General features: G+C 45.0%; 1 protein-coding gene across 4 annotated transcripts in view; it reads left to right on the top strand.

Annotated features, from left to right (window-relative positions):
- Positions 1-15,502, top strand: part of USP42 (ubiquitin specific peptidase 42) — a 75,809-nt gene that overhangs the window by 38,953 nt on the left and 21,354 nt on the right. The window lies entirely within an intron of this gene.

The raw sequence follows: 15,502 nt of genomic DNA, 5'->3' as shown, positions 1-15,502 counted from the left end.
ACCAGGACAGCCTCTCTCCCCTGCGTCCCACCCGTAAGAGGGCCACCTACTCTCCAGCTCTGCTCTGCCTGGACCCCTGCAGCCTTGTGCCAGCGGTCGTGGTGGTGGCCCTGCTGGTACAAGATTAAAGGGCGAAGACCACAGATGAAGACAGGTTTTCCTGTCTCCCATCCCTGGCTGTAGGGGGTAGCGATGTATCCCATCCACCTGTGACCCATCTTGGCCTCTCCACATTCGGTACGGTAGGGGTTAATGCCGCCGCCGGCATCTCTTGCTAACAAGCGCACCACCCTCATCCCCTCAGGTTCCATGGGACGCGACTTATATCACCGCATGCGGCACTCTTTTAGTACTGGCTCATATAGCCTCAGGGCTCATATAGCAGCAGGCGGCACTCTTTCAGCGGCTACTTCCCACATTCGGCCGCCATTAATTTTACCTACATTCCCGGCTAATGGCGGCCCCATGCGCCGCACAGTGAGAACGCAGGAGCGGGGGCGTGGCTTGCTCTACATCGGCCGACTCTTCCGTCCCTCTCGGAGTTGGAGGGGGCGTAGCTTATTCTCCCGCTGCGGCAATGCTTCTTCCTCCTTCCTGTCGGCTGCAGGATTTTCTGGTAGGAGATCGCTACCCCCTCCAACATAGAGCATCACAATGTCTCATCCGGCCAATACCTCCCCTCAGGCACCCTGATGGGCCACCTACTATGCCTGCATTTCGGGCACGGTAAAGTTCCCTCGTGGTCATTTTCACTATGCTCTGCATGCCATGCGCCTGCACAGAGCCTTCCCTCCATTCTACAGCAGCCCACCATCCTGGCTGTGGGGAACCTGACTAGGCAAGGTCCCTGTCTCGGGCAGTGGACGACCTCTCTAAAATCTCCCATTCCACCCTTTCTTTGCTGGTTTGTTTGGTTGAGAAATCACCACCGGTGCAATCCACACCGTCGTAAGGCGTACAATCCAGACTTCCTAGTAAGTGTCCCAGAGCAGGCCACTGTTCCTCCTCTGACTAGTCAACATCCCCTCCCCCTCCTGGCTCCCGATCACAGGTGTCCTCCCTCTTAGGTGACGCGCTGTCGGAGGGTGAGATTGTTGATTCGGATAAGGAAATGGACCCGGAGCACTCTTCTCAGATTGCATCCATGGTGGATAGCCTGATATCTGCTATACGTGGCACCTTCCAGGTTCAGGAGGAACTCCCCTCCACCAGCCACCAGGGGGTGTCATGTCTGCGTTCAAGGCAGACCCCTAAGTCTTTCCCATTACACAATGACTTTTTTGTAGTTGTCGTAAAAGCTTTGGACCAGCCAGGTCTACGCTTCATTGTTCCTAAGCGATTGGACCTACAATATTTTTTTCCAGGTGATTGCGTGGAAAAATTAGCTTCTCCTCCAAGGGTGGACCCACCAGTCACTCGCCTTGCTAAGAACACGACTATCCCAGGGGCAGATGGCTCCTCTCTCCAGGACCCTGTAGACTGTCGCATAGAGTCGCTCTCCTAGTCCATCTTTGCAGCTAGTGGTTTGGCCTTACGACCAATTTTTGCCTCGGCATGGGTAGCCAAGGTGGTCTCGGAGTGGGCCCTCCGCCGTTTAACCTCTTAAGGACATAGGGCGTACAGGTACGCCCTTGTGCCCTGGTACTTAAGGACACAGGGCGTACATGTACGCCCTGTGTATTTTCGATCACTGCCGTGCGGCTGGCAGTGATCGGAACCCGGTGCCTGCTCAAATCATTGAGCAGGCACCTAGGCTAAAAGCGATCGCGGCAACCTGCGGTTTGCTGCGATTGCTGAAGTTTCTGGTCGGGGATCAGAAACTTTATATGCCTAAAAAAAAAGTTTTATTCACCCCCCCTGCACCCCCGAATGATTTTTATGGTGGCGGGAGGTGCAGGGGGAGGGTTGCGGGCGGTTCGGGAGGCGGGCGGTGCGGCAGGCGGGATCGCGATCCCCCGCCCGCCTCCCCTTGTATAATTGTTGGTGTCTAGTGGGGATACCAGGGTGCCAGCACATTGCTGGCACCCTGGTATAAACGGCTGACATCTGCGATGCGATGTCAGCCGTTTAACCCTTTCCATACAGCGGTCCGTACGGTTAACAGCGCAGGGAGCTCCCTCCCTCTCCCATCGGGGGGCTGCTGTGCCTTTGCAGCCCCCCGATGGGGAGGGAGAGAGCCCCCCGAGAGATCCCCTCCTTACCCTTCCCTATCTGCGAAGTTCTGAGCAGTACTGAGCAGACGGGGAAGGTTCCCATGGCAACAGGACGCCTCTCAGGCGTCCTGCTGTCCATGGTGCTGAACAGATCTGTGCTGAAAGGCATAGATCTGTTCAGTGTAAGTAAAATACAGTACAGAACAATATATATTGTACTGTACTGTATTATACAGACATCAGACCCACTGGATCTTCAAGAACCAAGTGGGTCTGGGTCAAAAAAAAGTGAATAAAAGTGAAAAAAAAGTAAAAATCAAAAAACACATTTATCACTGATAAAAAATGAAAAAAATAAAATTCCCTACACATGTTTGGTACCGCTGCGTCCGTAACAACCTGATCTATAAAACGGTCATGTTACTTTACCCGAACGGTGAACACCATAAAAATAAAAAATAAAAAACTATGATGAAATTGAAATTTTGCCCACCTTACTTCCCAAAAAAGGTAATAAAAGTGATCAAAAAAGTCGCATGTACGCCAAAATTGTAACAATCAAACCGTCATCTCATCCCGCAAAAATCATACCCTACCCAAGATAATCGCCCAAAAACTGAAAAAACTATGGCTCTTAGACTATGGAAACACTAAAACATGATTTTTTTTGTTTCAAAAATGAAATCATTGTGTAAAACTTACATAAATAAAAAAAAAAGTATACATATTAGGTATCGCCGCGTCCGTATCGCCCGGCTCTATAAAAATATCACATGATCTAACCCCTCAGATGACCACCGTAAAAAAATAAAAACGGTGTAAAAAAAAAGCCATTTTTTGTCATCTTACGTCACAAAAAGTGTAATAGCAAGCAATCAAAAAGTCATATGCACCCCAAAATAGATGCCAATCAAACGTCATCTCATCCCGCAAAAAATGAGACCCTACTTAAGATAATCGCCCAAAAACTGAAAAAACTATGGCTCTTAGACTATGGAGACACTAAAACATTTTTTTGGTTTTAAAAATGAAATCATTGTGTAAAACTTACATAAATAAAAAAAAATTGTATACAAATTAGGTATCTCCGCGTCCGTGACAACCTGCTCTATAAAATTACCACATGATCTAACCTGTCAGATGAATGTTGTAAATAACAAAAAAAAAAACGGTGCCAAAAAAGCTATTTCTTGTTACCTTGCCGCACAAAAAGTGTAATATAGAGCAACCAAAAATCATATGTACCCTAAACTAGTACCAACAAAACTGCCACCCTATCCCGTAGTTTCTAAAATGGGGTCACTTTTTTGGAGTTTCTACTCTAGGGGTGCATCAGGGGGGCTTTAAATGGGACATGGTGTCAAAAAAACCAGTCCAGCAAAATATGCCTTCCAAAAACCATATGGTGTTCCTTTCCTTTTGCGCCCTGCCGTGTGCCCGTACAGCTGTTTACGACCACATATGGGGTGTTTCTGTAAACTACAGAATTAGGGCCATAAATAATGAGTTTTGTTTGGCTGTTAACCCTTGCTTTGTAACTGGAAAAAAAATATTAAAATGGAAAATCTGCCAAAAAAGTGAAATTTTGAAATTGTATCTCTATTTTCCATTAAATCTTGTGCAACACCTAAAGGGTTAACAAAGTTTGTAAAATCAGTTTTGAATACCTTGAGGGGTGTAGTTTCTTAGATGGGGTCACTTTTATGGAGTTTATAATCTAGGGGTGCATCAGGGGGGCTTCAAATGGGACATGGTGCCAAAAAAACAGTCCAGCAAAATCAGCCCTCCAAAAACCAAACGGCGCACCTTTCACTCTACGCCCCGCTGTGTGCCCGTACAGTAGTTTACGGCCACATATGGGGTGTTTCTGTAAACAGCAGAGTCAGGGCAATAAAGATACAGTCTTGTTTGGCTGTTAACCCTTGCTTTGTTAGTGGAAAAAATGGGTTAAAATGGAAAATTAGGCAAAAAAATTAAATTCTCAAATTTCATCGCCATTTGCCAATAACTCTTGTGCAACACCTAAAGGGTTAACGACGTATGTAAAATCCGTTTTGAATACCTTGAGGGGTGTAGTTTCTTAGATGGGGTCACTTTTAGGGAGTTTCTCCTCTAGGGGTGCATCAGGGGGCTTCAAATGGGACATGGTGTAAATAAACCAGTCCATAAAAATCAGCCTTCCAAAAACCAAACGGCGCACCTTTCACTCTACGCCCCGCTGTGTGGCCGTACAGTAGTTTACGGCCACATATTGGGTGTTTCTGTAAACGGCAGAGTCAGGGCAATAAAGATACAGTCTTGTTTGGCTGTTAACCCTTGGTTTGTTAGTGGAAAAAATGGGTTAAAATGAAAAATTAGACAAAAAAATGAAATTCTCAAATTTCCTCCCTATTTGCCAATAACTCTTGTGCAACACCTAAAGGGTTAACAACGTATGCAAAATCAGTTTGAATACCTTGAGGGGTGTAGTTTCTTAGATGGGGTCATTTTTGGGTGGTTCCTATAATGTAAGCCTCGCAAAGTGACTTGAGACCTGAACTGGTCCCTAGAAATTGAGTTTTTGTAAATTTCGGAAAAATTTCAAGATTGCTTCTAAACTTCTAAGCCTTATGACATCCCCAAAAAATAAAATATCATTCCCAAAACAATTCAAACATGAAGTAGACATATGGGGAATGTAAAGTCATCACAATTTTTGGGGGTATTACTATGTATTACAGAAGTAGAGAAACTGAAACTTTGAAATTTGCAAATTTTTTTCAAATTTTTGTTAAATTAGGTATTTTTTGGTGCAAAAAAAATATTTTTTTTTGACTCCATTTTACCAGTGTCATGAAGTACAATATGTGACGAAAAAACAATCTCAGAACGGCCTGGATAAGTCAAACCGTTTTAAAGTTATCAGCACTTAAAGGGACTCTGGTCAGATTTTAAAAAAATGGCCTGGTCCTAAGGTGTAAAAAGGCTGTGTCCTTAAGGGGTTAAACAAAGACCTAGCAGCCAATTATTTTCCCCTGCTGAGCTCCAGTCCTTAGCAGTCCAAATATCTCAGGCAGGAAAATTTCTCTGCAAAGCGGCTCTGGACGCTGGGACGATGGTCGCCCGTTCCTCGGCTCTTGCAATATCTATCCGCCGAGAGTTTTGGCTCAAGGTTTGGGCGGCAGATTCATCCTCTAAACGCTCTCTTTTGAGACTTCCCTTTGCCGGGTCTCGACTCTTTGGTGCCCGGCTGGACGAGATTATTTCGGAAGCAACAGGTGGGAAAAGCACCCATCTGCCCCAACCCAAGGCGAACCGTTCCTTTCGTCCTAGAGTTTCCTCCTCCTGTTACCAGTCCTTTCGCCGGTTCTTGGGCACCCGTCCAGCAGCCACCTCAACCGCTGCGCCGTCCACTCAGGACCGACAAAAGGGTCCGTCCTTTAAACCCCAGCAGGCCTTGTGTCCGCAGGCTCAGCAACCTCGTTCCGCTCCCGGAAAACGGCCTTCAACATGAAGGTGTGTCCCTGCTTTCACGGGTGGGGGTGCGTCTCCTTTTTTAAGAGATTTGGCAGACCCATATTTCAGACGCGTGGGCACTTGAGGTTGTCACCTCGGGTTACAAGATAGAGTTCAAGTCTATCTTGCCCAACCGTTTTTCCTCTCTCAGCCTCCCAGGGATCCAGTTCGAGCTTCGGCATTCTTTCACACAGTTCAATCCCTTCTCTCACGGGGGGTGATAACGCTGGTGCCCTTAGAGGAAAGGTTTACGGGTTTTTATTCTAACCTGTTCGTGGTTCCCAAAAAAGAGGGTGATGTCCGCCCAGTACTGGACCTCAAGATGGTGAACCGCTTCCTCCGTATCCAGCGATTCAGGATGGAGTCCCTTCGTTCCGTGGTTGCTTCATTGGTACAAGGGGAATTTATGGGTCCATAGACATCCAGGATGCCTACCTACACGTTCCCATTGCAACCGTTCACCAAAGTTTTCTTCGGTTTGCCATTCACTCGTGCAATTACCAATTTATCGCCCTACTATTTGGCCTGGCGACAGCTCTGTAAATATTCACAAAGGTACTCGCCCCTCTTATGGGCCTTCTGCGATCCAGGGGCATTACTCTACTCCCGTATTTGGACGGCATCTTGATCAAGGCTCCTACAGCGTCTCAATGCGAGGAAAGTCTTCAGATCACGTTGAGCACACTATCCCGCTTCGGGTGGTTAGTCAATTTGCGGAAGTCCTTCCTGTCTCCGGCCACTCAGGTCAGGTTCCTGGGCATTACGTTAGATTCAGGTTCAGCCGTGTTACGCCTGCCACTAGACAAGAGACTGGACATTCAGAGGTCAGTGCGTCTGCTACTCCACCGCCGCAGTCTATCCGCAATTGTATGCGAATGCGCTAGGCTTTATAGTGGCCTCCTTCGAGGCAATCCCTTTGCCCAATTCCACCCCAGGTACTTTCATCAGGCCATTTTGTCATCCTGGGACAAATCCCTGGACTCTCTGGATCTCGGCAAGTGCGCTCGGCACTCAGTTGGTGGATCGTGACTGCGCACCTGTCTTCAGGGAAATCCTTTCTCCCAGTGACATTGACTGTCATTACAACAGACGCCAGCCTCCACGGCCTGGGCGGGGTCTTCGCCACCTGGACGATCCAGGGCGTTTGGTCTCCATCGGAGTCCAAACTGCCCATCAACATCCTGGAACTCCGGGCCATCTACCTCTCCCTTCGCCATTGGACTACCCTCTTGCAGGGTCGTCCGGTCAGAGTACAGTCGGACAATGCCACGGCGGTAGGCCATATCAACCACCAAGGAGGGACTCGCAGCTGTGCGGTGATGCAGGAGTCTGCGAAGATTCTGCAGTGGGCGGAAGCCTATGTTCCTGTGATTTCGGCAGTCTACATTCCGGGAGTGGACAATTGGAAGGCAGACTTTCTCAGCCGGACGACGGTGGAGTGGTCTCTCCATCAGGAGGTGTTCGAGACTCTCGGTCTCTGGTGGGGACGTCCGGAAGTGGACTTTATGGCATCCAGGCTCAATCACAAGCTCCCATGCTTCTTGTCTCGTGCAAGAGACCTGGTGGCGTACGACGTGGACGCTCTCGTGGCACCATGGAACAGCTTCTGGTTCCTTTACGTGTTCCCACCCTTCCCACTCCTACCTCAGATCCTGCGCAGAATCAGGATGGAGGGCATCCAGACAATCCTGATCGCCCCAGACTGGCCTCGACTAGCTTGGTACTCATAGCTCATTTTTCTTCTGGGGGATGCACCGTGGCCCCTTCCACTCAGGGCTGACCTGCTCTCCCAGGGCCAAGTCTTCCATCAGAATTTAGATACGCTACGTTTAACGGCGTGGTTGTTTAAACAGAGGGTTTTTTCTGATGCGGTCATTCGGACTATGATTAGGGCTAGGAAGCCCTCCTCTTCCAAGATTTACTATCGGACAAAACCTTTATGCAAGGGGTGGCTCACACCGTGCCTCCCTATCAGCCGCCGTTGCACTCTTGGGACCTGAACCTAGTTCTGGGTTCGCTCCAGGCCGCTCTTTTCGAACCTCTGAGAGAGGTCTCCCTTTGTTTTCTTTCCTGGAAAGTGGCGTTTTTGGTGGCTATTACATCTATTGGAAGTGTTTCGGAACTGGCGGCTCTTTTCTGCAGGGAGCACTTCTTGGTTTTCCATCAAGATAAGGTGTTGCTCCGCCCAGTGTCGTCTTTTCTACCAAAGGTTGTATCTGCATTTCACGTTAACGAGGACATTGTTCTGCCTTCGTTTTGCCCTAAGCCTTCTCATCCACAGGAGGTTTCTCTCCATCGTCTGGACGGTCTGGTGCAGGCTTTGAAGATATACCTGTCCGTCGTGGCTGTCTTTCGGCGCACGGACGCTCTGTTCGTAATCTCGAAAGGTCCTCGTAAAGGTTTGGCGGCTTCCAAGGTAACTATTGCCCAGTGGATTAGGTCGGCCATTGCCGAGGCCTATTGCTCTAGGGACAAGGCTCCTCCTCCTGGGATCACGGCTTACTCTACCAGAGTGGTCGGGCCTTTTTGGGCGCACCTCCACCAAACTTCTGCGTCTCAATTGTGTAAGGCGGCGACTTGGTCCTCCTTACACACCTTCACAAAATTTTATCGAGTGCATTCTTTAGCCTCAGCAGATGCTGCTCTCAGCTGCAGAGTCTTGCAGGCCGCAGTGTAGTGACTTCCATGAGGGAGTTAGTTTCTGGGGGTTGTTTTTCCCGCCCCGGGGACTGCTTTAGGACGTCCCACGGTCCTGTGTACCCCAATGATATGAGCGAGAAAACAAGATTTTTGTGAACTCACCTGTAAAATCTTTCTCACTTTATTCATTGGGGGACACAGCACCCGCCCAATGTTCTTTCTACGGCAAGTGGGGTTCAAGTTTTTTCAGTTGGGACCAGTTTTTAGTTTAATTCTGCTTCTCCTACTGCTGGAGCACAAACTGATATGCTTTCTCCAGGCTGGAGGGGGTATAGCCTGCAGGGGAGGAGCTAACAGATTTCAGCTTAGTGTCTCCTCCTAGTGGCAGCAGCAAGCTATACCCATGGTCCTGTGTCCCCCAATGGATAAAGTGAGAGAGAGATTTTACAGGCGAGTTCACAAAAATCTCGTTTTTGTACTCAAAATCTTATAACGAAAGGTATTTCTAACTTCTATGCTGATATTAACAATAGTGAAGATAAGTAAAAAAAAATATATACTACAATGGGAAAGAGACCTAGGAACAACCTATTCTCCCGAAAATTGGAGATCTGCGTTCAACTGGACTAATGAAATATCCAAAGGAATGCACCACTGTGAACTCTCTCGAAAAATACTTCTGAGATGGCACCTAACATCGGTAAAAATAAACCATATGGATCCCAACTACTCTGATCTATGCTGGAAAAATTGTGGAGCCCAAGGAACCTATCTACATCTATGGTGGACATGTCTAAAAATTCAAATTTTTTGGAAAACTGTAGTCGAAAAACTAAACAAGATGCTCCATATAAATATCCAACCATCTCCAGACTTTGCCTTATTTTTCCTACAAAATCAACTTATTCCACAACATACCAAAACAGTGGGATGCCATATAATACGAGCCGCAGGAAGCCTCAAAAATGGAAAAGCCCAGAAATCCCTACCATCACAGAAATTTGGACATCGGTCTCATACGCACACAGTATGGAAATTAAATATGCATCTTATTCACTATCTATCTTTAGGGAAAAAAAATAATAATACTGGACTCTATGGAACCCGAACTACCTAAACGCCATACCAAACTGATTTTCCCTTAACTATAGATGATTTTCTAGACTGACGTTGATATTATTTACCTGTCCTATTTATTTTATAAAAATATATAATAACCAATTCATTAATACTTAACCCTTTCATGACCAAAGGTCATTGATGCCCCAGTGTCCAGGTCAAAATTTACAAATCTGACATGCGTCACTTTAAGTGGTAATAGCTTTGGAACACTTTTACTTATCCACGCCATTCTGAGATTGTTTTCTCGTGACACATTGTACTTCATGACAGTCATAAATTTGAGTCAATATATATCACCTTTATTTATGAAAAAATCCCAAATTTACCAAAAATAAATAAAAATTAGCAATTTTCTAAATTTCAATTTCTCTGCTTCTAAAACAGAAAGTGATACCTCATAAAATATTTATTACATAACATTCCCCATATGTCTACTTTATGTTGGCATCATTTTGGAAATGTTATTTTATTTTTTTAGGACGTTACAAGGCTTAGAAGTTTAGAAGCAATTCTTAAAATTTTTAAGAAAATTTCCAAAACCCACTTTTTAAGGACTAGTTCAGGTCTGAAGTCACTTTGTGGGGCCTATATAGTAGATACCCCCATAAATGACCCCATTGTAGAAACTAGACTCCTCAAGTTACTTAAAACCAATTTTACAAACGTTATTAACCCTTTAGGTGTTCCACAAGAATTAAAGGAAAATGGAGAGGAAATTTCTAAATTTCACTTTTTTTAGCAGATTTTCTATTTTATTACATTTTTTTTCTTTAACACATTAAGAATTAACAGCCAAACAAAACTCAATATTTATTACTCTGATTCTGCGGTTTACAGAAACACCCAACATGTGGTCGTAAACTGATGTAAGGGCACACGGCAGGGCGCAGAAGAAAAGGAACACAGTATGGTTTTTGGAAGGCAGATTTTGCTGGATTGGTTTTCTGAACGCCATATGTTTTTTATTTTTCTACCGATCGTCTTGTGCAGGGGCTCATTTTTTGAAGAAAGAGTTGAGGTTTTTATTGGTACCATTTTTGGGTACATAGGATTTTTTGATCATTCATTATTACACTTTATGGGACAAGGTGGCCAAAAAATTGGCTGTTTTGGAACCTTTTTTTTTTTTTTTTTTTTTTTACAGCCTTCATCTGAGGGGTTAGGTCATGTGACAGTTTTATAGAGCAGATCGTTACGGACGTGGCAATACCTAATATGTATACTTTTTCTTATTTATTTAAGTTTTACACAATAATAGCATTTCTGAAACCAAAAAAATGATGTTTTAGTGTCTCTATAGTCTGAGAGCCATAGCTTTTTTATTTTTTGGGCGATTGTCTTAAATATGGGCTTTTTTTGCGGGATGAGGTAACGGTTTGATTGGTACTATTTTGGGGTATATACGCCTTTTTTGATCGCTTGCTGTTGCACTTTTTGTGATGTAAGGTGACAAAAATGGCTTATTTTTTTACACCGTTTTTTATTTTTTATGGTGTTTATTGGACGGGGTTGATGATGTGATATATTTATAGAGATGGTCGCTACGGACGCGGTGACACCTAATATGTGTGGTTTTTGTTAGTTTTTTTGTTTTTTTTTTATAGGAAAAGGATTTTTTTTTTTACATATTTATTTATTTTTACTTTTATTATTTTCACTTTTTTTTTATCAGTTCCCTCTTGGATCTTGAAGATCCAGTGGGGCTGATGGTTGTACTATACTTTGCAATGCTTTTGCATTGCAAAGTATAATACAATCAGATGCCTGTAGGTGGCAGCATCGGACGCCTATGCCATGGCAACCGGACGCCTTTGCAAAGCGTCCGGTTGCCATGGCAACCACCGGGCGCTGCGATCGCAGCAGCCCTGATGGTTGAGAGAGAGGGAGCCCCCTCCCTCTATTAACCCCATGGATGCCGCTACTGCGGCATCTATGCGGTTACAGCAGTGTCAGCATAGAGCTGACACACGCTGCTGATGGCGGCGGCTCAGGAATGGAGACGCCGCCATCACTCACAGAAGGGGGACCGCATCGGGGGCAGCATTTTACTTATAACAGATCGGGGCAGGAGGGGGCGGACGCATCGGGGGCAGGGGGCAGCATTTTACTTATTACAGATGGCGGCAGGAGGGGGCGGACGCATCGGGGGCAGGGCGCAGCATTTTATTTATTACAGATCGGGGCAGGAGGGGGCGGACCGCATCGGGGGCAGGGTAAGAAGAAGGACAAGAAGGGGGCACAGATCGGGGGCTTCAGGACACATTACCGATTTCAGGCTGTGATCTGCAGAGCGCAGATCAGAGCCTGAAACCGGCATTTTAACACTGCCGCGATCCGATTGGTTAGTCTGCACAGACTAACCAATCGGATCGATTGCCGGCAAGGGGCCACTCTGATTGGCCCCTTGCTGGCATTACTAGACTGTATGCTGTCCGTGACAGCAGCAGGGCTCGGGCAGAAGCTTTAATCCAAGCGCTTTGCAGCGCTTGGATTAAAGAGCTGGCTTGACGTCTATACACGTGATAGCTGCACGGGGTATGTGCAGCTATCACGTATATATACAGATTGCGGTCGTGAAGAGGTTAAAGGGAACCTGTCACCTCTACTATGCTACCCTCACTGAGCGTTTCTAAATGTTCATTGTGTTACCCTAAACATATAAATTACACTTTTAATTTCATTTGCAGACGAATTCAGTAAGCATTATGCATTTTTGTACTTCCCGTCTTTTATGCGAATTAACGTAAGAGTCATATCTTATTTGTGTGACCAGAGAAGAGTCATATTTTCAAGCTCTGACTCATCTCAGGTTAATTTGCATATGTATCAAATCGTTTTCTTTACACAATAAAAGCACACAGAGCTATGGGGACTGGGTATTGCGGATGTGCTAGCGGCCATCTAGCAACCCATGTCCTCAGCTCTATACACAAAATCCAGGTGACAGGTTCCCTTTAAGATAAATGCATATATGTGTGTATATATTGTATATATGTACACTACTGTCCTTACAAATATATTATGCGTATCATATATGCATAAATATTAGGGTTGTCCCGATACCGATACTAGTATCGGTATCGGGACCGATTCCGAGTTTTCTCGGCGGTACTCAGCCGCCGATACCCCGCCCCGATACATAAATAGAATACTATGGGCGTAACTATGGGCGGGGCCCGGTGCAGTCACTGTACTCTTACACCGGGCCCCGCCGCTCACCGAAGTATTTATAAACGTGAATCCTTATCCTGTTGTTAAGTTGAACTAACGCTGCCCTCTCCCATGTTCCCCTGTATCCCCCTGTATCTCCACAGCACTTACTTAAGCTTCCATAGCAGGCAGAGCAGACGGCAGCAGTAACGTCACTCACTGACGTAGAGCGCCTGCTCCGCCCACTTTATGAGTGAAGCAGGCGGAGCAGACGCGCGACGTCAGTGAGTGACGTTACTGGTGCCGTCCGCTCTGCCTGCTATGGAAGCGTGTGAATCGTAAGTGCTGTGGGGATACAGGGGAACATGGGAGAGCGCAGCGTTAGTTCAACTTAACAACAGGATAAGGATTCACGTTTATAAATACTTCGGTGAGCGGCGGGGCCCGGTGTATTGGGGGACACTGTTATGAGGGGGATCTGTGGATGACATATAGCAGTGTCATCCACAGATCCCCCCCCATAACAGTTCCATCCACAGATCCCCTATAACAGCACCATCCACAGATCCCCCACCAAATAACAATGCCATCCTCAGATCCCCCCACCCCATAACAATGCCATCCACAGATATCCCACCCCATAGCAGTACCATCCACAGATCCCCATAACAGTGCCATCCACAGATCCCCCATAACAGTGCCATCCACAGATCCCCCATAACAGTGCCATCCACAGATCCCCCATAACAGTGCCATCCACAGATCCCCCATAACAGTGCCATCCACAGATCCCCATAACAGTGCCATCCACAGATCCCCCATAACAGCACCATCCACAGATCCCCCATAACAGTGCCATCCACAGATCCCCCATAACAGTGCCATCCACAGATCCCCATAACAGTGCCATCCACAGATCCCCATAACAGTGCCATCCACAGATCCCCATAACAGTGCCATCCACAGATCCCCCATAACAGTGCCATCCACAGATCCCCCATAACAGTGCCATCCACAGATCCCCCATAACAGTGCCATCCACAGATCCCCCATAACAGTGCCATCCACAGATCCCCATAACAGTGCCATCCACAGATCCCCATAACAGTGCCATCCACAGATCCCCCATAACAGCACCATCCACAGATCCCCATAACAGCGCCATCCACAGATCCCCCATAACAGTGCCATCCACAGATCCCCCATAACAGTGCCATCCACAGATCCCCCATAACAGTGCCATCCACAGGTCCCCCATAACAGTGCCATCCACAGATCCCCCACATGACAGTGCGTCATCCACAGATCCCCCAAAACGGTCACATGACATTTAAAAAAAGTATCGGTATTCGGTATCGGTGACTACTTGAAAAAAAGTATCGGTACTTGTACTCGGTCCTAAAAAAGTGGTATCGGGACAACCCTAATAAATATGTTGAGAAATTGTGTATGTGTAACATGGGTACATACATATATAGTAGATAATGGTCCCAGCAAGCGGACCAAAACGTCGCTGCTTGGGTGAATAAAGGATCCCACCATTTTTTCACCAGACGGATGTGCTGCGGTGTGTTTATTCTTCTATATATAGATAGATAGATAGAGATATAGATATATATAGATATAGATATATATAGATATAGATAAAATATGGATATATATATATATAGATATATATATATATATATATATATATATATATATATATATAGATATATAGTATAGATAAATGAAAATGTGTGGATGCCTGTGTACAATTGTAGTCTTACGTTTCTACACACTAACGCAAATATTCAAAATGTTTATTATTATTTAGATACATTATTTAATGCCTGTGCAGATGTTTAGATCTATATTTAAAGTCTATAGTATTAACTACTTATTAACTCATATCAACATGTCCAACCTACACCTATTTCTTTTATTAACTTTAATATCACATGAGTGAGTGATAATTTGTGATTGTTAATATACAGATATATAAGTGAGACATTCACAGATGTATGTGTGTATAAGTACACATATACACGAGTTGTTTTTTTTATTATATATATATATTCTATCCATAACTTAAAAACTGTCACAATGATTAACAATTTTTTACACTCACTAACATTGTATAATTCAATCGCTCTGTTTAACAAATGAAGACAATACGAAGAAACTGATATAAATGTTCTGTTTATCAAATGGTATACAAACATATGAAATATAACATTGTAATATAAATAAATATATATAAATATATATATATATATAATTCGACGGCACCAGTAAACTGTCTCAGGTGCAACGTCCAAGGGAATAAGCTTCTCACCCTTAATATGCGCATGAAATGGGACAGCACTCCAAGACTTGAAAAACATGATGTCTTTATTCACCTATTGAGGGGGAAAAAATCAGCTGGATTAAGATATGACAAATTTATAAAGTGATGTAGCCTTTCTTCGTAAATTTGGGGCATCTTGGGGCTGTCTTTGTGTCAGAAACTGAGCTATGAACCAGTTTTCTGGTGAAAATTCTGTCAAAATACCGAGGGCCCACTTCTCTTTAGCTGAGCCCGGCTTATTTTGTGCTATTTTTTTTTTTTTCTACTGCTCATCTCATGTTTAAAATTAAAAAATTAAAAAATTCACATGGCCGAAATGCTTTTGCAGAAATTGGTCCTTTTATTTTTTATTTTTTTAGGGGGCATGGTAAGTTTCCTTCATATATTTGAGCCCAACTTGTACACGTTCAATCCCAAAGCCTGCTACAGCGTAAGAGACTCCGCTCTACTGCCTTTCTCTTCAGCAATCTGATCACCTAGACCCCTCATTCACACTTCTGATGTGTCGCTATGACACGTCATAAATGTGTGACATTGCAGAACATCCTAAGTTTCATTTCTTGAATCGGCACAGATTTCATAGTAAATGTGTAAATTATTTGCATTGATCAAT

The sequence above is a fragment of the Bufo bufo genome, chromosome 7, assembly GCF_905171765.1.
Source record: "Bufo bufo chromosome 7, aBufBuf1.1, whole genome shotgun sequence".
NCBI classification, from domain to species: Eukaryota; Metazoa; Chordata; class Amphibia; order Anura; family Bufonidae; genus Bufo; species Bufo bufo.
The sequence above is the reverse complement of the archived record's forward strand: the minus strand, read 5'-3'. Positions and strand labels throughout refer to the sequence as shown.